Source organism: Triturus cristatus, chromosome 4_1 (assembly GCF_964204655.1).
Source record: "Triturus cristatus chromosome 4_1, aTriCri1.1, whole genome shotgun sequence".
Taxonomy (NCBI): domain Eukaryota; kingdom Metazoa; phylum Chordata; class Amphibia; order Caudata; family Salamandridae; genus Triturus; species Triturus cristatus.
Genome location: NC_140585.1, coordinates 287,131,393 through 287,156,312, shown reverse-complemented (window position 1 = coordinate 287,156,312; position 24,920 = coordinate 287,131,393). Strand labels below are relative to the sequence as shown.

The 24,920-nt window shown below is 51.6% G+C and overlaps 1 protein-coding gene across 5 annotated transcripts in view; it reads right to left on the bottom strand.

Moving 5' to 3' along the window:
* LOC146854291 (uncharacterized) overlaps positions 1-24,165 on the bottom strand; it is a 194,616-nt gene extending 170,451 nt beyond the window's left edge. For 2 of the 5 annotated variants that reach the window (XM_085652076.1, XM_085652074.1), the window contains exon 1: positions 24,036-24,133. The gene's annotated coding sequence lies outside the window, so the exon portion shown is untranslated. Of the gene's footprint in view, positions 1-24,035 lie in introns of all 5 variants that reach the window. The other 3 variants (XM_085652075.1, XM_085652077.1, XM_085652078.1) reach the window with 3 other exon arrangements.
* Between the last annotated feature and the right edge of the window lie 755 nt (positions 24,166-24,920).

Below are 24,920 nucleotides of genomic sequence, written 5' to 3'. Positions count from 1 at the left end.
CCACCAATTGATCCGCACCGCCAAGAAAACTGCATTCAAGGACCGGCTGGACAACAACGCACACAACTGCAAGGAACTCTTCAACATCGTGAAAGAGCTCTCCAACCCCAACGCCGGAAACAACGACATCACCCCATCGCAAGACCTCTGCAACTCCCTCGCCTCCTACTTCCACAACAAGATCGCGGACATACACAACAGCTTCAGCACTCAACCGACGCACGCCACGACCGCAGCAACGCCACCCACCACCACCGTCCGCGCCTGGACCCCGGTCAACACCGAAGACACCGTCCACATGATGAACTCCGTCCACTCCGGATCTCCGACCGACCCCTGCCCTCACCACGTCTTCAACAAAGCCGACGCTGTCATCGCACCCCACCTGTGGGACATCATCAACACCTCATTCGACACCGCCACCTTCCCCAAGAGCTGGAAGCACGCCGAACTCAGCGCTCTACTCAAGAAACCTACAGCAGACCCAACCGAACTCAAGAATTACCGCCCCATCTCTCTACTCCCGTTTCCAGCCAAAGTCATCGAAAAGACCGTCAACAAACAGCTGGCCGCCTTCCTCGAGACGAACGGATCCCTCGACTCATCGCAGTCCGGATTCCGTGCCAACCACAGCACCGAGACCGCCCTCATCGCCGCCACTGACGACATCCGAGCCCTGATGGACAACAGAGAAACAGTGGCCCTCATCCTCCTAGACCAATCAATCAATCAATCAATGACACTTATAAAGCGCGCTACATACCCGTAGGGTCTCAAGGCGCTGGGGGGGGGGGTGCCGCTACTGCTCGAATAGCCAGGTCTTCAGCTTCTTCCTGAAGGAGAGGTGGTCTTGGGTCAGGCGCAGGTCGGTCGGGAGGGAGTTCCAGTTCTTGGCGGCCAGGTAGGAGAAGGACCTTCCTCCTGTAGTCGCTCTTCGGATGCGGGGGACGGCGGCGAGGGCGTGGTTGGCTGATCGGAGGTGGCGCGTGGGAGCGTAGAAGTTGACTCGGCTGTTGAGGTAGCTCGGGCCTTGGTCGTGTAGGGCTTTGTGTGCGTGGGTGAGGAGGCGGAAGGTGATTCTCTTGTTGACGGGGAGCCAGTGAAGGTCTCTCAGATGTCCGGAGATGTGGCTGGATCGTGGGATGTCGAGGATGAGTCTGGCTGAGGCGTTCTGGATCCGCTGGAGTCTCTTCTGGAGCTTGGCGGTGGTACCGGCGTAGAGGGCGTTACCGTAGTCCAGTCGGCTGGTGACGAGGGCCTGGGTGACGGTCCTCCTGGTCTCGGTGGGGATCCACCAGAAGATCTTCCGAAGTATGCGCAGGATGTTGAAGCACGCCGAGGAGACGTTGTTGACCTGCCTGGTCATGGAGAGGGAGGAGTCCAGGATGAAGCCCAGGTTGCGTGCATGGTCTGTCGGTTTGGGTGCGGTGCCCAGGGCGGGAGGCCACCAGGAGTCGTCCCAGGCGGAGGGTGAAGAGCCCAGGATGAGAACCTCCGTCTTGTCCGAGTTCAGTTTCAGGCGGCTGGTCGTCATCCACTCGGCTACCTCTTTCATCCCTTCGTGCAGGTTGGCTCTGGCGGCGGCGGGGTCGTTGGTCAGGGAGAGGATCAGCTGGGTGTCGTCGGCGTAGGAGATTATGCTGAGGTTGTGTTTGCGTACGATGGCCGCGAGGGGGCTCATGTAGACGTTGAAGAGGGTGGGGCTCAGAGATGATCCTTGGGGGACGCCGCAGATGACTTCGGAGGCCTCTGACTTGTACGGTGGTAGGCGGACTCTCTGTGTTCTTCCGTCGAGGAAGGAGATTATCCATTCCAGCGCCTTGTCCTTGATTCCGATGTTGCTGAGGCGCCGTACTAGGGTGCGGTGGCAGACCGTGTCGAATGCCGCGGAGAGGTCTAGGAGGATGAGGGCCGCTGTTTCTCCATTGTCCATCAGGGCTCGGATGTCATCGGTGGCGGCGATGAGGGCGGTCTCGGTGCTGTGATTGGCTCGGAAGCCGGACTGTGAGGGGTCGAGGGATCCGTTCGTCTCGAGGAAGGCGGCCATCTGCTTGTTGACGGTCTTCTCGATGACTTTGGCTGGAAACGGGAGAAGCGAGATGGGGCGGTAATTCTTGAGGTCGGTGGGGTCCGCTGTTGGTTTCTTGAGTAGAGCGCTGAGTTCGGCGTGTTTCCAGCTCTCGGGGAAGATGGTGGTGTCGAAGGATGTGTTGATGATGTCTCGCAGGTGGGGTGCGATGACAGCGTCGGCCTTGTTGAAGACGTGGTGAGGGCAGGGGTCGGTCGGTGATCCGGAGTGGATGGAGTTCATCGTGCGGGTGGTGTCTTCGGTGCTGATCGGGGTCCAGGCGTGGAGGGTGGTGGTGGGTGGGGGTGGTTGGACGGTCATGGTGTGCGTTGGTTGGTTGTTGAAGCTACCTTCGACACGGTCTGCCACCGCACCCTAGTGCAGCGCCTCAGCAACGTCGGAATCCAGGAGAAGGCACTGGAATGGATCGTCTCCTTCCTCGACGGAAGAACACAAAGAGTCCGCCTACCACCGTACAAGTCAGAGGCCACCGAAGTCATCTGCGGCGTCCCTCAAGGATCCTCGCTGAGCCCTACTCTCTTCAACGTCTACATGAGCCCCCTCGCGGCCATCGCACGCCAACACAACCTCAACATAATCTCCTACGCCGACGACACCCAGCTGATCCTCTCCCTGACTAACGACCCCGCCGCCGCCAGAGCCAACCTGCTCGAAGGGATGAGAGAGGAAGCCGAGTGGATGACGACGAGCCGCCTAAAACTGAACTCAGATAAGACGGAGGTCCTCATCCTGGGCTCCTCGCCCTCCGCCTGGGACGACTCCTGGTGGCCCCCCGCCCTGGGCACCGCACCCAAACCGACGGACCACACACGCAACCTGGGTTTCATCCTGGACTCCTCCCTCTCAATGACCAGGCAAGTCAACGCCGTCTCCTCGTCGTGCTTCAACATCCTGCGCATGCTTCGGAAGATCTTCTGGTGGATCCCCGCAGAGACCAGGAAGACCGTCACCCAGGCCCTCGTCACCAGCCGACTGGACTACGGCAGCGCACTCTACGCCGGAACCACCGCCAAGATCCAGAAGAGACTCCAGCGCATCCAGAACGCCTCAGCCAGACTCATCCTCGACATCCCACGACACAGCCACATCTCCGGACACCTAAGAGACCTGCACTGGCTCCCGGTCAACAAGAGAATCACCTTCCGCCTCCTTACCCACGCACACAAAGCTCTCCACGATCAAGGCCCGAGCTACCTCAACAACCGCATCAACTTCTACGCTCCCAAACGCCACCTCCGTTCTGCCAGCCACGCCCTCGCCGCCGTCCCACGCATCCGCAGAGCCACTACAGGAGGAAGGTCCTTCTCCTACCTGGCCGCCAAGACCTGGAACTCCCTCCCGGCCGACCTGCGCCTGACCCAAGACCACCCCTCCTTCAGGAAGAAGCTCAAGACCTGGCTGTTCGAGCAGTAGCGGCACCACCCCCCCCCCAGCGCCTTGAGACCCTACGGGTAGGTAGTGCGCTCTATAAATGTCTTGATTGATTGATTGAGTGTCTACTTTACAGGGACGTGTGGGTAGTGAGAAAAGGCTGTACTTTGATGTGGCTTTTCAGTGAGTTTATGGTTTCCAGCTGGGCTATTACAATGTGCAGTCTGTCGCCTTGTGCTGTCGCTGCTTCTTCCAAGAGCTCTGCACTAAGGTTGAATCTGCAGCCTTGGGCGCAGTGTGAGGTAGGTCTGCTGAGAAGGCGAGCTTCTCTCTGGAGCCAGGAGGAGTCCTGCAAGGGCAGCAGGGGAACGTGACATGGAGGTTGTGCTAGTCACGTCAGGGAAATGAGTGTCTACTGCGACAAACTTCACTGTTGGGGGTTGGATAACAGGCAGTTGTAATGGTAGCAATACTGTAATGTTGATGACTATGTACATCGCGCGTGGATGGTGTTATTCACACGGACAGCACGCGATGCTTATTTTATGATGTTGTATTCTTTTGAATGTTATTCTATGCGCTCATGCATGGAGCGCCCGCTGGAATGAGGTTCGAGTGGAATCAGGCAGTTGCCATTCGATCATCCGACCGGGAGGATGCTCCTTGTGTCGAGTGGAGTAATTACTTTAAATAAATGCTTCTACTTCAAGAAGACGCTGCCTGCGACTTGTTTCAGCAGTGCAGAGGACGACGGATGGGTAATGAGGTGCGGGAACCAAGTCGATAACCATTTACTCCAAGTCTTAACCTATAAAGCAATCCATTATTCAATGGCAGACAATGAGCAATGGTTTGGGGCAAATAATATACATTTATTTTCACTGAAATAAAATTAAGGGTAAAGTAACATTATAGTTGGGTGATAATTTCACACACAACATAACGTTTTAAACATCGAAAACCACCGAAATTCACCAGTTAATGTCATCTCAAATAAACTCCTGTCCAGTTTTCTTCTCAATAATTTCATAGCAAAACATTGCTGTGATATCAGTGATGTCATAAGGGTAAATAGCAGTGCAAAGTGAGGGTGGGAGCTATAGTTAACTTACGGTTCCTTCAGATAACTAGAACTGATGAATCAGTGGTTTTGTACATTTAAAATGTTGTACATTTAAAATGTTACAGTGTCACTGAAACTTTAATCCAACTATAATGCTACATTAACCTTCGTTTTTTCTCGTGAATTTCTAGTTGTTTTTTTAATGCAATGTTTTATTACCATACATAAAGCCAACCTTCCCCTTCCCAGACGCGCACAGCCAAAGGCCAGGCCCTGTGTTCAACTCCACGCAGGCAGCCAATCTCACGATGCGCAAGGCCTTTGGCCATGTGCAGGGTAGAACTGGCTGCAGGGCCTGGCCTGTGGCAACACACTGCGTCCAACCTATTAGCACAGACTACCTCCCCATACCACTTTGTGCTCCTGGGACCCCCTCCCTGAGCCAAAAGTGGTCACAAGAACACAATTTCCGGGGGCAAAAAGAATATTTGCAAGAGGGAAGGGGCACCTGGCCCCTTTACCAAAGACACAAGGGGCCCTATCCCCAGGGGCCAAATCTTATTTTAAATGAGGGGGGGGGAGGGGGGGAGGGGGGAGGAATGCTCAGCCACTCTCCCCAAGCCACTATGGGCCCCAGGGACCATACTCCCCAGGAACTTTTTTTTCCCCTCTTTTAATAAAGGGTAGGGGGCACACTGTCCACTTTTCCAAGTCCATACCGCCCCCAAGGACACCGAGCAAACAGTACATTGATTTCATCTTTGGTGCTGCTGGATGGAGCAGGCATTGCTTCATCCTAGCAGGAAGAGCTGTTTTTAGGTCTCGCGCCTAGCAATGCAGTGCATAGCGAGAGTCCTTTTTTCCGGGGTTTCAAACCGGAGTCTGGAATCGCACACACTCATGCTTTTCCTTTTGGCTTCCGCTATTGGGCTTTGATTGCGTGTTTTTTTTTCAAACAGAGCACGCAATAGGCCAAAGGCGGGTTAATTGCTCCGCCCATGACCTATTGGGGTCTGTTACGCGCCCTGCCGGCCATGTGGTTTCAATTATCGTGTCCAGACACAGGCGCGATTATGGAAACCAGATGGCTCGCGCACCACTCGAGGGAGTGTGTTTTTTCTTTTTTTACACTGCCGCTTGTTTGCACGTAGGAGAGGGTCCGTGCCAAGGGTTTCCTGAAACATTGGTTATGGATAATGGGGCAGCGGCGCACTCCCTCCTAATACCTGGCAGACATGATCAAGGGGTGGTTTTAGCATTAACGGGAGATCTGCACCGACAGTGAAGCTCCTTGTCCTGTTCAGTCGTGTTTTTTTAAGCAGTGGCAGCGCACTTTAATTGTGATATGTGCGCCTCAACAAACTTTGTTCTTTTAATATATTTGTTAAACAGCAAGCACACTTTTTCCATTTCGTGCACCTGCTGTTTGAGCAGTGCTACAGGGAGAAGGCGGGCATAGGGACACTATTTCCTGCAACTCCCTCGGGCCGTTCCGCTGCTCAGTCAGTGCTTGTTTTTTTTTTTGTTGTTTAACAACATGGCACATACACAACAATAGCGCATGCCGCCCACAGCCCACTCTGGTCCCGGGCGCCATGCGTTATTTAGGTTTCAGGCAAGCTTTTAAAATAACATGGGATTTCAGGACTACTTTGTTCGAGCACTTAAGCGGAGCATCTATTAAGAAAAGCGTTTGTATTATGCGAACCCAGCTCAACAATACTGAGAGCTCCACTACCCCTTCTCCCCCACCGCCTCTGCAGGCTTTACCAGTAAGACATTCCCGGTCTGCTGCCCTGCGCTTTGTGTGCTTCAGTACCAGCGCCCCACTGTCCGCTGTCTCCGCGGTACTGCGGAGGCTCAGTGGGCCAAGCATTCCACAGTTAAGTGGTGCCTAGTCCCACCGCACCTCCAGCACCAGGGCCGTGTGCATCATGATGCAGTACCCCACAGGTAACTGTACCCTGGCACTGCCCTCTTGTGCACTGGGGCCTTGTGCTGAGAACACGCTGCGATGATCTTTAGTCAATGTTAAGCGCCTCGGAAGCTCCTTACAGCTCTCGCCTCCAGCTCCCCTCTACCCTACACAGTTGCGTGCTCTGCAGTGGTTTTATTCACAGACACACCAACCGGGTCACTCAAGATTTCTGCTTACAAGCAAATATGTGTTTTAATGAGTGCTCGTTAAGTGTTTGTGAAATAATGACAAATCTGTTAAAATCAGAGCGACAATCCCCAAGACAAACAGAACTTGCACAGGTGCTGCTCACTGGAAGGTTCACACTGTGCTTAATCAATTTTTTGTCTCTCTGCTGAGGCAGGGAATACAACACTATTTTGTGTTAATTTGTTTTAGCGGGTGAATTACAAGCCCACCAAGTAGTAGTGAGACCACCCAACAATTCTCCATCAGTTGGCAAGTAAGGGGCCATTCTGGAATGGTAAACTCAATTCCGGACTACATAACTATTGGCCCGCCCACTGTTTAATCTGGTAAAGATGGTGCTTGCATGTGCAGAAGGGAAAAAAGAATCAAAAATGTATGTTTGCGCGACACTTAAGTATGCACTAATAATTATTTTTCATACAATTTTTAAGACAAATGTTCCACTAAGGCACTTGGCAGATGCTATCTGTAGCATCAAAGGGCCTTCGGCCCAGAGAAGTGAAAGTTGATTGGGGAGAGCAAGTTCTGCTAAAATATAATTTATGGAGACCGTTGTCCTACTCATACTAGTTGGGCTTTTGTGGATGTTTTGGGGAAGCATGGACCAATCTGGCGGCCCAATGAACTACCTTAAGGTCACTGGTTCGAGGCCCTGTGGTTCCAATCAATCTTTATTCACTCATGGTTGATAAAACAAGCTCTGGTAACGTTTGTTAACTTTCTAATGCAGCTAGAGTCTCCCTCATAGATGAACTGTACTACAAATATGTCTGTTCTAGGTGTGTATTGAAGTTAGATAGGTACAGTTTGCACAATTCAAGTGCTTCTTGGAGTGAAAGAGAATTACTTAACAGGCACTCTGTGCACATAGTTCTCTTGGGCTCGCACCCAGAATTTAATGGATGCATTAAAAAACATATTGTAGTTTATATTCAGAGAAAGCGGCATTACCTCAATAAGGAATGTGGCAATACCATTCTCTGCGAAAGTCTTGCGTGAAAGGCACACGTCAAAAACTAGTGCTAACTCCACACCTTTAAATGCTGAAAAACATACAAGTTCCTTCTCTTATAAATCTAAACTTCCGGTAATGGTTACAATACAGAATCATGTTACACCTACCAGCCTGATCTTCTACAACTGAAGACCTTACACAGATGTTAAGTATCAGGTCAGCTGCCATTCTGGTGAGGTTTACTAAATGTGGTCCGACTCGTCACTCTTTGTGCTAAGAAGGATGTGTGCTAGTGCACTGTACGTGGCCCTTCCTTGCCATATGTGATAAGTGTAGTTGGTCTACCACTTGTGCAACGTCAAACTATACATCCACTGCTATAAGCACAGTTTTGATTCCGTCGTGCACTGGTGTCTTCCCATTAAACAGTGGGCACCAATAGTGTTGCACAGATGCCAGTAGCCACAAGCATATGCAGTGCATTAGGTACCACCCCCCTTTTTTTTATTTTGCCCCAGATTCACAGATCCTCTGCAATTTCAAAGCAATATAAAATACAGCTAAATTAAACATATACACGCCACGTTTTTGGCCCCAAGCGGGGACCCTCTGGGAACCCTGCCCTCATCTGGCCTAGGAGGTACAGGTATTCCCTACCCTGCCCCCTTATGTCTTTTTTAACCTTTTTTGTGGGACTCTGGGGTCCCGAGTCCTATGATGGCTGCTGCCACATCCTCTTTAAAGTGGTAGCAGCCAATCCTATCTCACCATGAGATTGATCGGGTTCACAAAGCCTCTGTGGTGTAATATATACAAAGTTTTTGAGCCTTAATTACTCAAAAGCTACTGAACGGATTTACACAAAAGGCACTCGTTCTGGACCAAGATCCAGCTTTCTGCTAAATTTGGTGTGAATCCGTTCAAGCGGAAGCTGTGCCTATAGAAGAATGAATGGGGAAAACGTTTTGGGACCCCCACTTTTCCTCAGCCCCTACTTGGCAAATCACCCTGAAAATTTCCAGAAAGGAGCAGAGGTAGAACATTTTTTTGTAAAGTTTAGTGAAAAGTCACCAAACCGAGCCAAAGTTATTAGAAAAACATGGTCCGAACTATAACTACAGTGGCGACTGCCACTGGGTAACATGTAAACCATAGATTGGATATACTAATTCTTCATCTAATCCCCTCTAAAATCCTACTACCCTGTAGCCTTACCCACACGACTACTAACATATTCCCCTTAATTTTGTTATTTACGGTATTAAAGAACGAGCATTGGCATAGCCAATAGGTCTCGCCTTTGGGACCTTATAAGTGTTTAGCCATGCAATAGTTTTTTTTTTTTTTTTTGTTTTTTTTTTGTTTTCCAAAACCTTTATTGTTCCATCGAAGAGTACACCGCTATTCAGCCAACAACCCGGAGGCAGGCAGCTAGTTTGCGAGGCGGAACTCCGCCCAAGCATTTGAGGACGTACATTCGAACAGCAATACAGCATTTTACAATGGAACAAACAAAACAAAACTAACAGAGAGCCCGAGTCGAAAGGAAGCAAATAATGAATAATCGAAATGTCAGAATCACCTTCACGCTGCGTCCACAGCCCACCCAGACAAAGCAAACGACAGACAACCCCCCACAGAGAGCGAGCCCCATATCCCAGATCACTTATGCCAGGCGGATCACCACGTACAGCACACCACAGTCGAACTCCAACCTCGCCACGTCACCAAAGCCACGATCAGACCGCTTGGTCATCTTCCAACGCTGTCGTACTAGCCAACCAATCCACCAGTGGCTGCCAGATATCTACAGGCCGCGAGCGCTGCGGCAGCTGGTCCCAGTATGAGGTCAGCTGCTCCCTACAGTACACCGCCGATCTTATCCAGGCCGCCACCTTTGGCGGCATCGCCTTCTTCCAGTGTAGCGCTACTTGACGCTTAGCAAGTAATAGTAAAAGGGCCACAAGCCTACGTGAGGCCTTAGGCACATTTCTAACGAATCCCAAGAGGGCCACAAGTGGGTCCGGCTCCAGTTCCACCCCCACAATCTGCCCCACGATACTGAAGACTGCAATCCAGAAGTCGCGTATGAGACCACACACCCATACAAGGTGATAGAACGCGGCATCCTTCTCACCGCATCTCCAACAGTGCGCATCAGACCGCAGTCCCATCCTACACAATTGCATGGGCGTACGGTAAGTCCGGTGCAGATAGTTGAAGTGTACCAACCGCAGCCTATAATTAGGGGATAGGTTTTCAAGTTGGGAGCAACAGTACTCCCACTGTTTCTCGGTAATAGATATACCCGCTTCATGTTCCCACGAGGATCTGGAGTCAGTGTGCACAACCGGAGCCGTGTTTTGAGTAGCTCTATAGATCCGTGTGATCAGTTTGCGCGCGGAGGAGTTCGATAGTACGTCCTCCAAGGCCGCAATCGTCAGCGGAGCCTCTGGAAACATAGGGTACCTGCCCTTGCAGGCAGACCGCAGTTGATAGTAGAGAAGAAGCTCCGAGGCCGTCGGTTCCGGCGCTGCCGCCATGTCCCGCACTGTAAGGAAGGTATCGTCCGGGTACAAGTCTCCCGCCACCTTCAGGCCGCAGGCCTGCGCCCGCCGCACCACTGCCGCGTCCGTCAATGGCCCCAATAGTGGATTATCCGCGAGGGGCATACTCGGCGCATATAAATCATCAACGCCCGCACGTTTGGCAATGCTTGCCCAGGCCCAGCGTACCATTTCAACAGTATCAATGTCGTCCCTGGAGCGTCTGTATCTCTGATATACCGCTGCACGAAGGGGGCAGGGGGCCGCAACGTCCATCTCGATAGCCACGTGCGGCTGGTAAGGGATCGGGTGCTGCCAGTAGTGCAGGTATTGGGCCTGAGCACAGTACGCATATAGCTCCATGTCCGGGGCCGCGAGTCCTCCCTGACGGAAGGGAAGTGTGAGGAGGTTCCAGGCCACTCTGGGCTGCTTACCCGCCCAGACCAGTTCAATCAAGGCGGAGCGTAGCCGGCTAAAGAACGACTTAGTGAGTGGCACGGGGATGTTTACGAACAAGTAAAGAAACTTAGGAACGACCACCATTTTAGCAATTGCTATGCGGCCCATCAGAGATAGCGGCAGCGCCTTCCAGCGCTTCACTTTACACTCCAGCCATTCCACGGCCACCCCAAAATTGGCCAGCCATATGTCCTGCACCGATCGGCTAAACCGTATGCCCAGGTATTTAATCTCATCAGTGACCCAGTCAATCGGGAATTCCGTATGGCATTGGCTCGTACCGTCCGTCAGCGGGAACATCGCCGACTTCGACCAGTTGATATCGATACCCGTGAGGCCACTGTATCTTGTCACCTCACGCATCAGTGGGTCAAAGTTTTCCGATGGATTCAACATATATATGGTTATGTCGTCGGCGTACATAGAGACCAGCAGGCCACGCGACGTGAAGCCGATACTGCGATGAGTGTGATGTTGGCGCAAACGAGCCGCCAGCGGCTCCGTCGCAATGGCGAACAGCAATGGCGACAAGGGGCAGCCCTGCCGAGTCCCTCTGGTTATGGGGATCGGGGCAGACGTCTGACCATTAACCCGCACCCTAGCCGTCGGGTGATTATAGAGTATTCCAATACGCCTGGCAAAGGAGGGGCTGAAGCCCATGCGAGTGAATAACGCCCGTAGGAATTTCCACTCTAATGAGTCGAACGCCTTAGTGGCGTCAAGCAATGCGGCCGCGGCTTGTACCTTGGGATCCAAATAATGCAGGAGCCCAAACAGCACTCGTAGATTGTGGGAAGTGGACCTCCCCATTACAAAGCCCGACTGATCGGACAACGCTATCTGTGGCAGCATAAATTTCAGGCGGTCAGCGAGTAATTTCGCGTAGATTTTGGCGTCAAGATTAATTAGCGAGAGTGGGCGATATGAGTCCGGGGTAACAGGATTCTTGCCAGGTTTAAGCAGCGTAATGATGAGGGCCTCTCGCATCGAGGTAGGGAGGATGCCCAACTCCATCGCTTCCTCAAAAACACTGTGCAATCGCGGGACCAGTAGGTCTGCGTATTCCTTGTAGAAGGCTGCCGTCAGCCCGTCGGGGCCTGGTGCCTTGCTGAGCGGCATAGCGGCTATCACCGCCCGAATGTCCTCCTGCGTGAAGGGTAGGTCCATATATTGTCGGGCATTATTACTGAACCACGCAAGTGCTATGGTGTCCAGGTAGTCACTAATAATAGTGTCGTCAGGTGACACCTTAGAGGTATACAAGTCCTTATAGTAATCTGTCATCATCGTCAGTATAGCCGGAGGATCTCGTATCACTTCACCCCCCGACCCTTGTAGCTCAAGAATATGCTCCGACCCACGTGGCGGGCGCAGCATGTTTGCTAGTGTTCGGCCAGCTTGATCACCCTCTCCGTAACGTCTGGCCTGAGAATCTTTGGACAAGAACGTGACCTCCCTCTCCGCCTCCTCTTGATACTCGGTCAGTTTCGTCCTGAAGGCTGCACTCGCACCACCAGAAGGGGCCGCCATCATCGCAGCTTCAAGCTGGGCTAGTTCAGATTCCAACTTGCTGAGAGTATCTCTAATGGAGCGCAGAACCCTAGTTTTTAGCGCCATGCAGTGACCCCTGGTTACAGCCTTACAGGCCTCCCAGAGCACGCCAGGTGAATCCACTGAGCCCTCGTTGAGTGCGAAGTATTCCTCCAGTTTTTCCCGCAGAGAATGCTGGAAGACCTGGTCGCGCAGCGCCCGGGAGGGGAACCTCCAACTAAACGGCTGAATGTACTGCGGCGGGGTGGATAGCATCAAGCAAACCGGGGCATGATCAGAAAGAGACCGCGGCAAGTGAGTCACCTCTAACACCGATGAGTGCAAATCTCTGGACAACAGCCAGAAGTCCAATCTGGACCAGGCCGCACGATGAGCTGTGATACACGTACCGGCGCGGGCCTCAGGGTGCAGTGTCCTCCAGGAGTCCACCAGCCCTGCCTCTTGCATAATATGGCCAAGCGCCTCCGACGCCCTAGGGTGATGTTCCCGAGTTGTGCCCTGCCTATCTGTAGTATCTGACAGTACCACATTATAGTCACCTCCCCACAATATCGCCGCAGGTCCACAGTTCCGCACCCTATGCCACAATCCCTCGTAGAACTCTGGATTATCGTCATTCGGGCCATACACATTCACCAGAATCACTCTCGCGCCGCACAGCGAACCGACCAACAGAACATACCTGCCCCCTGTGTCCCTGATTTCCTCATGCGTCCTCCAGTGAAGCCCCTTTCTGATAAGTATCGCCACCCCTCTAGAGTAGTTAGAGTAGTGTGCGTGGACTACCTCACCCCATCGATTGTGCCTGAGCAGCTGCGCAGCATTGGCCGTCAGGTGCGTCTCTTGCAGAAGGCAAATGTCCGCACCTTTCCTAATCAGAAAGGCCTGTATCAGTCTCACTTTCCGTCTATCATTCATGCCTCGTACATTCCAGGTAATACACTTTATGCTATTCACAGCACCAGGCGTGTTAACAGAGTTCGGGCAAGCATCATACATACACCTACCCCCCAGTCACCCGGCCAAGTCCCGCCAAATCTCGAAGCAAGCATTTCCAATCTAGCGGGTCTCAACATATGGGGGCGGCCATGCCTCAGCAATCTGTACGCCCGCCGACAATGTAGGGAACCTCCACACGGCACCAAGCATTGAAATAAACCTCGATCAGGCCACGGACCTGTTCCCCGTTGCATCACTTCCTGCAACCCGTCTCTGATAGACAGCACACATCCCACCCGGCCATCTGGGCAGCCCGCCCGGCAAATGCCAGAACACCTCTTGCTAGGTGACTGTCGACATGGCAGCGTGCAGTGCACAATGTGCGATTCAATAGCAGTTTTCGCCTCCTCCGACCCAGCTCTGAAACTTAAATAGAACACAACAAAAACCCCCAACCACAACCAAACCCCTATCCCACCCGCTCCAACCCCCCAATCAGGTTGTGCAATGACCTCCCAGGTCCCCCTCCCAACTACGACAACTGGAACTACAGTCTCTAGGTGTGAACAATGAATGGGAATCATCCCTTGAGGTACGCAGGTTGGCCACCCACAAGCCCTGTACTTGTGACAGGGCGATAGAGCGCGGGCCTAGTGTACCAGCTCAAGGACCCCCCCCCCCAATCCCGCAGTCCTGCTCAGCTCCCTTCCAGCATCTGAAATTGGTACTCCAGGGAATTAAACATTCTCTCTATGGCCCAGCACAGCGCAGACAGGCAATACCCAGCAATTTAGCAAGAAGCATACAGGAGCAGTCATTCAACATCACTTAGCCTGTCCCGCTGGTCCGGGTCATCTGCAGGTGCCTGAGTCTTTTGGTCCTTTAACAGTTGTTTGGCATATTTCAGAGCCGCCTTCGCGTCAACAAAGAAGGACGGCTTACCGGGACCCTGGACCCGGAGTTTAGCAGGGTAGATGAGGGAGTATTTGGTGCCCGCCTGTTGAAACAGTTTCTTCGCCGGTAAAAATTCCCTTCGAGCGGCTTGAACCTGCATCGTATAGTCCGGATATAGTGCAATGTGGTTGCCCTTGTATTGCACGTCTGATATGTCTCTTGCCATTCGTAAGATCACGTCCCGGTCCCTATAATTTAAGATTCGTGCATTAATAGGCCGGGGCGGTGCACCCGGTTTAGGCCTGGGCCCCAGTGATCTGTGAGCCCTCTCGACCAGGAACATCGAAGACAAACCCGACCCAAACAGATCCTTACACATTTGTTCAACAAAGAGCTCCATGTTGGTTATGTCCGTCGTTTCCGCCACACCCGTGATGCGGACGTTGTTGCGCCTCGAGCGCGCCTCCAAAGCCTCATTTTTCTGTTGTATGAGTGTCAGGATCTTATCCATGCCCGGCAGTTGGCCGGCAAGGCCGGTCTGATTTTCCTCCGTGTCGGCCACACGTGTTTCGAGCGATTCCACTCTCCCTTCTTGTTTGTCCATGCGGGACGTGATACCGTCCATGCGGGCAGCCAGCGCATCCATCTTGCCATCAATGCCATGTAAACTTGTTTTCAGTTCCTGAAACATGGCTTTAATGTCCACATCCTGAGCACCACTCCGGTCTGCTCGAGAAGACTCAGCCTCACGGAGGTCTGGGTCTGGGTCCGGCGGCTTCTGCTTGGACTTGTCGAAAGTGATTTTCGGCTGCCGCGCGTCCGGTTTGCCCATGGCCGCTCACCGGACGCCACCCGGCGCCGGTAGTATTCGTGGGCGGCCGAGCCGCGAACTCCTCGCACTGCACCAGTCGCCGCCAGTCGCCAACCACCAGCGTCTCGCCGAGGGCAGCAGGGCGGTTAGGCCTAGTTGGTAGGTAAGAGGGCTGGGCTCCCAGTGGCGGGGCACGCACCCGGCACAGAGAAGCGGACCAAGCAGGGAGAGACACAGCGCAGGCCGTCGGAGCAGGCCAACACTAGTACATCCGATCACTGTCCACATCCCAGGTCAACGCTCCAACCTCACTGCAGTATGGTCGGGGCATGTACGGCAGCCGACCACGACTCTCCGATCGTCGCCCTGGCACCTTCGACCATAGAACTACGGCTTCAGGCAAAATGGCCGCCACTGCGATCATCCGATCGGGCCCGTCACTGTTCACCGGCATGCAATCCAGGGGCAGACGTTCGGCGTCCCTCCACTCCAACCGCCGCTGTCTCAGCTTCACTCTGTCAGCCGTAGGGGGTGAACCTCCGGCGGGGCGCGCGTCTCTTGGGGCGAGCGAACAGCCTCTGCCTCACCCCTCGAACAGGTTTCGGGCACTCCACACGCAAGGCCCCGGCTCTCGCGAATGGTGTAGGCCGCCACGTCTCCGTGCTGCCCGCGGGCCGCTCTCCGCCCACGCGTCTCCGACGGGGTCAGAACAGCCAGAGCACAGGGCGGACACCCTGGACTAACGTCTCGGGCGGGGAGGTCCGAGCTCGCACCCCAGTTCAGCAAATAATTGAAGGATTTCTGTGCTCGATCGGCGGAGCTGCGGTTTCAGGCAGCCATTCCGCTCGGCAGCCAAGCCACGCCCCCCTAGACATGCAATAGGTAATGTTGTTGCAGTAAGGATATTGTGCTGCATAATTAAATACTTATAAGGTACCAAAAGCGAGACCTATTGGCTATGCCAATGCTGGTTTGTTTTGGAAAGAAACATGGGAAGAATGGGCACAAGCAATTCAGGCTGCTGGAGTGAGCTGAAGCAACATAGGGGTCCAGAAGCAATATGGAGGGTGTAGGTGGGGGGAGCAAACAGGCAAGAGGGAGAGCAAGATAGAGTGTGGGGTAGAAAGGCTAACAGGAGAGAGCATTTGGAGCTGGAAGAGGGTAGAAACACACAGGCGAGAAATCAATACAGAAAAAAGGGAGCACACAAGGGCAGCCGTATCACAAAGGGGGGCAGGGAGGAGCACACAGGTGAGCGAGAGCAGTGTGGAGAGGAGGAAGAGAAGCATACTAGTGCGACAGCTGGAAAACACATGCAATCTTAAAAGAGTACATACACAATAGGAATAAAGTAGCACCTGAAAAAGTGAGTAGTGTACGGACACAGAAATGAAAACATGTCGGGTGGGTGGGGGATTTGCAAAACACAAGAAGCGGGAGGAAAGCCCACAGATGTGTATGAATAAAAAAGTAGGCAAATTAGTTATATTAAAGCGAACAAATGGCAAGCAATGAGCGGGCTCTACACCCATTGTAAGCTAGCAATACATGTCGCAATAGACAGCACGTGTTCTCTTGCTCTCTCATGTGCTGCTTACTCCCCCGCAAATATCTACCCACTCCACTGCTTCCGTTTCATATGCCACGCACTTGCTCTTCAGTTACTCCCATAACCCTCATGGTCTTAGAAATAAATGGCTTTAGATTTCCTTTTGTTGACGGATCCAACTTCAAAAGTAAATACTTTGAGCAACTACATTTTCATTTCTTTGTTTAAATTAAAGATCTAAGTGACGTCTTCCATTTTGTATCATTAAAAAACAGAAAAGAAAATGGCATCTCAGTCATTCTGTAGTGTATGCATGTGGGTATATGGTGAAACTTGCACCCGAAACATCACACAGAGCACCTAAAGAAAGACGCAGTTGTCAGCGGTCGCGGCTTTAGCAAAGCCAATAAATAGGTCAACAAGGTGCGACCTACTGTTTTTGACAATGTTTGTGTACAATCAGCACACATTTCTTTAAAGCCTGGAAAAGGAAATAAGTCAATAATGGACAGGAAAAAGACGCTTGAAAAACAAAAACGTGTCATAACACTTTCTCCACTACAGCAAGCTAATTCTTTTGCTTTACCTTCAGGAAAACCACCAAAAAGTGACCCTTCACGACTGAACAAACAGTTAAAAAAGATATAGTACAGGAGCCGTCAACCTCCATTCCAAGGTGCAAAGTGTTCTCCAAACAGATACCATCAGGGGTGCTGGAACCATTTTCAGAGTGGGGCTGCTGCCATTATTATTACCCCACAAAATGCAATCAATCAATCAATTTTTATAGCGCGCTACTCACCCGCTGGGGTCTCAAGGCGCTAGGGGGGGGGGGGGGGGGGGGGGGGGAGGGGTCCGTTACTGCTCGAAAAGCCAGGTCTTGAGTTGCTTCCTGAAGGAGAGATGGTCCTGGGTCAGCCGTAGGTGGATGGGGAGGGAGTTCCATGTCTTGGCCGCCAGGTAGGAGAAGGATATTCCTCCGGCGGTGGCTCTACGAATGCGTGGTATGGTGGCGAGGCTGGTCGATCGCAGCTGGCAGGTGGGCGTGTAGAAAGTGAGGCGGTTGTTGAGGTACTTGGGGCCCAGGTCGTGGAGAGCCTTGTGTGCGTGGGTGAGGAGTCTGAACGTGATCCTCTTGCTGACGGGGAGCCACTGCAGGTCTCTCAGGTGGGCGGAGATGTGGTTGTGGCGGGGGATGTCCAGGACGAGTCGTGCGGAGGCGTTCTGTATGCGCTGGAGTCTCTTCTGTAGTTTGGCTGTGGTTCCTGCGTAGAGGGTGTTCCCGTAGTCCAGTCGGCTGGTGACGAGTGCCTGGGTGACCGTCTTCCTGGTTTCGGTGGGGATCCATCGAAAGATCTTTCGGAGCATGCGCAGGGTGTTGAAACAGGATGACGAGACGGCGTTGACTTGTTTGGTCATCGAGAGGGAGGAGTCCAGGATGAAGCCCAGGTTTCGTGCGTGGTCTGTTGGCTTGGGGGTGGTGCCCAGGGCAGGGGGATGATCCCAGGATGAGGACTTCCGTCTTATCTGAGTTCAGTTTCAGGCGGCTGTTCTTCATCCACTCGGCGACATCTTTTATTCCTTCGTGTAGGTTGGCTCTGGCGGTGGCACGGTCGTTGGTGAAGGAGATGATCAGCTGGGTGTCGTCGGCGTAGGAAATGATGTTAAGGTTGTGACGGCTGCGAGGGGGCTCATGTAGACGTTGAAGAGGGTGGGGCTGAGCGAGGATCCTTGAGGTACGCACCAGCTGACTTCAGGGGCCGCAGAGCGGAACTGGGGGAGGCGGACTCTCTGGGTTCTTCCGGCGAGGAACGAGATGATCCACTCCAGTGCCTTCTCTTGGATTCCGGTGTTGCTGAGTCGCTGTATTAGTGTGCGGTGGCAAACTGTCGAACGCTGCAGAGAGGTCCAGGAGGATGAGGGCAGCTGTTTCCCCGTTGTCGAGCAGGGATCTGATGTCGTCGGTGGCTGCGATGAGGGCGGTCTCGGTGCTGTGGTTGGCTCGGAAACTGGACTGTGAGGGGTCGAGGGATCCGTTCGTCTCGAGGAAGGCGGCGAGCTGTTTGTTGACGGTCTTCTCAATGACTTTGGCAGGAAAAGGGAGGAGCGAGATGGGGCGGAAGTTCTTGAGGTCGGTGGGGTCTGCTGTCGGTTTCTTCAGGAGGGCGCGGAGCTCGGCACGCTTCCAGCTCTCCGGGAAGGTGGCGGTGGTGAAGGAGGAGATGTTGATGATGTCCCGGAGTTGGGGTGCGATGATGGAGTCGTCCTTGTTGAAGACGTGGTGGGGGCAGGGGTCAGTTGGGGATCCGGAGTGGATGGTGTTCATCGTGCGGGTGGTGTCTTCGGTGCTGACCGGGGTCCAGTTGCAGAGGGTGGTGGGGGGCGTTGGTTCGGTGGTTGGGTGCGTGGTCTGTGCACCAAAGCAGTTGTGTATGTCGGTGATCTTGCGATGGAAGAATGAGGCGAGTGTGATGTCGTTGTTTCCGGCGCTGGGGTTGGAGAGCGCTTTGACGATGCTGAAGAGTTCCTTGCTGTTGTGGGTGTTGTTGTCCAGTCGTTCTTTGAATGTTGTTGTTTTGGTGGTGCGGATCAGCTGGTGGTGTATGCGGGTGGCGTTCTTGAGGGCTGTCATGTTTTCTGTGGTCTGGTCGTGGCGCCAGGCTTTTTCGAGGGTGCGGCAGTTTTTCTTGGATGTTTTGAGTTCGTTGGTGAACCACGAGGCTTTCTTGATGGCCGGGTGGGTTCTTCAGAGGTGCGAGGTCGTCGGCGCAGTTGGTGAGCCACTGTGTGAAGTTGCGGGCTGCTTCGTTGGGGTCCGTTGCGGTGGCGGGAGGGTTCTGGCTGAGTGAGGTGGTGAACTGGTCGGCGGTGATCTTGTTCCAGCTTCTGCGGGGAACCTGTTGCGGGTGGTGGTGGGTCGTGGTTCTCCTGAAGTTGAAGTGGACGCAGCTGTGATCAGTCCAATGAAGTCCGGTGGAGTGGCTGAAGGAGATGTGCTTGCTGGAGGAGAAGACGGGGTCAAGCGTGTGGTCGGCGTAGTGGGTAGGGGTGTTCACCAGTTGCTTGAGTCCGAGGTTGGCGAGGTTGTCCAGCAGGGTGGTGGTGTTGCTGTCATTGTTGTTCTCCAGGTGGAAGTTGAGGTCCCCTAAGAGGATGTAGTCAGAGGAGGTGAGGGCTGATGAAGTCTGCGATGGCTCAGCTGAATTGTGTGCGTGGTCCCGGGGGTCTGTAGATGAGAGTGCCTCTGAGGGTGGTCTTGGGGTCGGTGTGTATCTGGAAGTGAAGGTGCTCGGCGGCAGTGAGGGTGTCGTCGGAGTTGGTCGTGATGCGGATGGTGTTCCTGTGGACGATGGCGATGCCTCCTCCGGTCTGGTTGACGCGATCCCTTCGGGTGATCTTGTATCCGTCCGGGATGGCTATGGCGATGTCGGGGGCTGAGGAGGCGTTCATCCAGGTTTCAGTGAGGAAGGCGACGTCTGGTGAGGTTGTGTCGATCAGGTTCCAGAGTTCAACGGTGTGTCTGTGGACGGAGCGGGTGTTGAGCAGGATGCACTTGGTGGTTGTTGCTGGTGCCTAGCCTTACAGGTGCGGTGCAAGTCCGGAGGCAGGTGAAATTGCAGGCTTGGCAGGTGAAGGGCCAGTGGGTGCGTTTCGGGGTGGCTCGGTAGCAGGCGGGGTTCCGGCCAGGTTTGAGTGCGTTGAGGGTGGCGGCGTCGTAAGTCCGTCGTGTGGGCTGGCATCGTCGAGGGCCAGGGGTCCTGGCGCTGGGCGCAGTCCAGGCGCGGATGGGCGTAGACGGGCTTGCCTTTGGCGCGCCTTCGGTGCACAATCGGCTTGCCCGCTGCGTGTGCACGCTGCGCGTACGCGCGGTCCCTGCCATTTATGGCGAAGTGGGAGGGAGGAGCAGCTGGGAGGCGGGAGCGGGCGGCGAATGGGGAGCGGGAGACAGGAGAAGGGGGTGGGGCCGCAGGACAGCAGCAGAGAGGGGGTTGGAAAGAGCGGGAAAGCGAGGGCAAGCCTGGAGAGCAGGGGCCCTAAGGAGAGGCAGCAGCAAGAGGGCCAAGCAGGCGGCGTCAGCAGAATCCGCGCACACAGGGGCCGTGCGGTAGTGGAGTGACCGGGTCAAGGGTATTGGGGATTGTGAAAAATCTACCCCTTACAAAAGAACAAAGTGCAGCAACTGAGCCACGCCCATTCGGCAAGTGACTGGAAAAGAAGTAAATTTATGTAGAGCAGGAATTATAATGTGCAGAAATCAGGCATCGGCAAATATTTGTCATGTTCACATCACCAAGTAAAGTGTTTTGATAGTTCTGAAATATTGGTTTCCATCACACTTCAGAATTGCAAAAAAAACACATCATTTGTGCTTTCATCGCTCATATATTTGGAAATATTTCGACAGTTATTTTAAAATGTGACGTGTGTGTGAAAAATAAACACCCTGCAGACTTTTCATTCACACCAGCAAGGCTGTCAAATTAACTATCTCCTCTCACTTTGTAATCAGAGTAAGAAAAAACAGGTTTTCATGTTAGAAGAATAGGCAGCAATTTTCCAAAAGACCAAAAAAAAATGTCTGGCAATTGGTCCTCTGTCTTTGAAGCATAGAAAATTTGACAAATAAAAAAATTACAGACAGTTATTGCTTATTCACCTTGGAACTCTATTTGGTATGGGTACTTTGGGGGTGCAGCACCCCTACTTCCAGGCCCTATGGACATCATGTAGAATCCGGAAGCTCTACCCACAACTTATTAATTCGGTTACGATTTTGTGCACTGGAAATCAAATCCATCATATGTAGTAAAAGCCTTTTACATTAGTGCTGTAGTAAACAATACAAACGCCGAGCTCCATCTGGTGGCCTAATTGAGAACAAAAAGATTTCGTTTTTAACTTCGAGTTTGAACGAACAACCAGCACCAATGGTCTTTGGGAAAAATGGGAGGAACTGAAAGAGAATTAAAAATACACCCACTCGGCAATATTTAGCAAAAATGTGAATGCTCCCTGTGAAGCTGCCACACAAAGCAAAGATATGAGACGGGAGAGGAAGTGGCGATCCTGCCAGAGATTCCACGTTTGGAACTCGGGCGCAGATTACACAATTTACTCTGAGAGTGGGCAAATCACTTTATCTGCCCGAGCTCATAAAACATGAATGTGATCATGAGTTATATAACTGGTTCTCATGTAAAGCGCTCCGAAACCTTTTAGTCGAGATCGCCCTAATCAGAACTCGAAACAAGTTGCCACGTTAGTCACGGATATTCAAAACAAGCTACAACAAGCATTGCGGCACCGTTGCTTTACTTTGAACATTAAAAGTAAAGCGCGGGTGCCACGATTATAGCAAAAGTAAAGAAATAGATGTTTTATTCTATTTCTTTACTTTTACGAAAGTGAAAGTCATCATGGTGCTAATGACCCGTGAAAGACAGATGGCGGCCGGCTGCGTGCGTGCATACACGCTCATGAACGCAAGCGCTAGGCCAGCCAGTAGCAGTTTAAAAACTCATCTACTAAATGTCTCGCAGAGCAGCGCATGCGCGCTGACTCAGCGAGACCTAAAAAAAGAGAAACACGCACACACCCTTACCTGTGTGGTAAAAGTCAGTGTGGTACAGCAACAGAAAATGCTATCATGGACCTTACCTGCGTGGTAATAAGCATGGATTAAAAATCAGGGCTTCAAGTGGGATGAAAAAGTAAAAAGGGGGGGTGGCTATAAAAAGGCCATGGCCTATATACTTAAGGATGTGGCTTAAACACAGACTACATTTCTGTGATTTTCATAGGGTGCCACCTCTGGTAGTGTGCCTTTCTATTATTTATCTAGATATATAGCAAACAACTGACATACACCTAAAACCATCCAGGACTACTGGCTTGGTCAATGGTTGTTAGCTTATTTAGATAAATGACTAAACAATGATTTTGTTGTAAATAATGAATATTGAAAAAAAGTTTCGATTCTGAAATTATGTGACTAAATTACACATTACTAAGTGCTATTTAAAGGGTGGTGGTCTACAGAGAGTCTCAAGTACTCCAGTTATGTTCGCACTATGACAGACATGTATGCCCTTTTTCTCTTCACATCTCTTCCATCTGCATATCTTGCATCTCATATCTTTTCTCTTCAGGACCCTTTTTTCACTCTTGCGCTTGAATGCACTTCCTTGTATCACTTTACCACCCTCCAAGCGCATACTCGCCTGCAAGCACTGATTTATTTATTTTAACTTTCACCTTGTCAATATTCCGACAACTGTGAACCGCCTTCATACACATTTCAGAATCACAATTGTGGCTGAAAACCGGTCCGTTGGTCAGTGCGCTCTACAGAGAGGCCAAGGACTGAATGACCATACATTCTGACCAACTGACAACCAGTGCGAGAAACTTGCCCTGCTTTCAGACACAGGGGCATATTATCAAGAAACGGCATTAAAATTATCACCGCTTTAGCGGCAGAAAACTGCCACTAAGGCGATAATGGGCTTGATAATATGCCCGTGAGAATTTCTATAGAAGCCCATGTTCTGGTGTCAACATGGGCTTCTATTGGACTTCTCTGCGACATATTACCAAGCCCATTAATTTTAACGCCGTGCTTGATAATATGGCCCCCAATTCGGTAGCTCCCAAACGTGGCCCATTATAAACATCTAAAGGCGACTCCGTTAAAAGTATGCGCTATAAAAGAGGAATAGACTAAAGTGAAAAAATACAGAAACACCACCCGGGATATAGGTAACACTTTGAGAACGCAAGTTTAAGACAAGAGTGAACTACAAACAAAAACGAACTGGCTAACATGGATCCCTTTAACTAACGTTTTACATTAATTGCATCATGGTGTAAAGTTGAGTTAAGGACGTGAATATCGGGCCCGAAAGGGACCCGTTCCGATGTCCGTTTTTAATGTACCAGATCCTACGGACCTGATCTACTCAAAACCCCAATTACACGTTCCAGAGTGCAAAGAAAACGCCAGGCCAGGGCTTTGAAACTTGGCAGGTATGCTTGCGTCAAACTAAAGTCTCGGATATGAAGGGAATAACTAATGTATATGTGCTTCAAAGCTTGAAAATGATTGACGCTACTTTGGATCAGGCAAATCAGCGAGTCTGAAGTCCACAACGGTCTCCGCGGCTGGCGCCAGCAGCTGTATTAAAATACTTTGTATCGCAGCCCCCATATTGAACGCGGAACTACAATTACTTAGATAATTTAAAGTTAAAAAAAAACACTCATGTGAGCTACATCTAAAGTACCACCGCGCTTTAAGTCTCCTGCGTCGTAGCACTACGCACCGTAATGTGAAAAGTTGCAAGTGCTTTTTAGATACACAAAGGGGCAGATTTGGAAGCCCCTTGCGCCACTTTTAACATGGGAAAAGTGGCGGAAGGGGCTTGTAAATCTGCCCCAAAGTATTTGTTTAAGGGGAATGCGAGAAAATCTGTCAGAAGGGCACGTGAAACACCTGCGTTGTCCAGCCTCAAAACATTTTCATTTGGAAAAGAAAAAATCCCTATTCGCCAAAAAAGGTCGAATATCTCGAAGTCCAACGACGCTCCTTGAAAAACAGAATGTAGAAAAAGAGCAGTTTTTAACCCATTTTCAGCGTCTTACCTGCAGGATGTAAAAGTGAAGGAGCCTCCAACTTCCCGGAAACTGTTAGTGAGGAGAGACTCCGAAATATACGACAGATCCATGAGGGAGAAGGAGCCAGGGGTGGGCGGGGCTTCTCACCCGCCGCAAGGGGTGGGACAGGATTTAGGAAACTTTGGCGTAGTATATTTATTTATTTAATGCGTTTTTATATAGCGCGGACTTTACCCGAAGGTGTCAGAGCGCTTCACAATAGGAGCAGTAATGATACATAAGGAGAAAAATTACAAGTGAGCATGTTACAAAATCAAACGTTACGTTACACGAGGCAATAGTGACAATTGTGCAAGTATCAATAGCAAATAAAATACAAGAGGTAGCAAATGACACGTTACAAAAGGAAAAAGTGACGTGTGCATGTTACAAGAGCATACAAAGTACCCAGAGGTAAAAAAGTTGCATTAAATGGCAGACACTCAAAACACTAAAACAAAAGTTACGTTACATGAGGCAGTGGTGGCCGTTGTGCATATATCAAAAGCAAACAAAATACAAGAGGTAGCAAACGATACGTTCCAAAAGGAAAGGTGATGTGTGCATGTTACAAAAGAGTACAAAGTACAAGTAGAGGTATAATATTGCACTAAATGGCAGACACTCAAAACACAAAAACACACTGGGAAGGCACTTCTATAGGCATGGAGAACAGAATTTCCTATAATGGAAAGACTTCCTTCAGAAAATAGAGGGCGTGAATTAAATTTGGAAGTGTCTTTGAAGGAGGAGAGCTTTGAGGTCAGTTTTGAAGGCCTGGGAAGAGGTGGTGGTCCGGAGCTGAGGCGGAAGTGAGTTCCAGATTCTCACCGCGTTGCCTGAAAAGGATTGGGCCATCGATCTTTCCTTCTT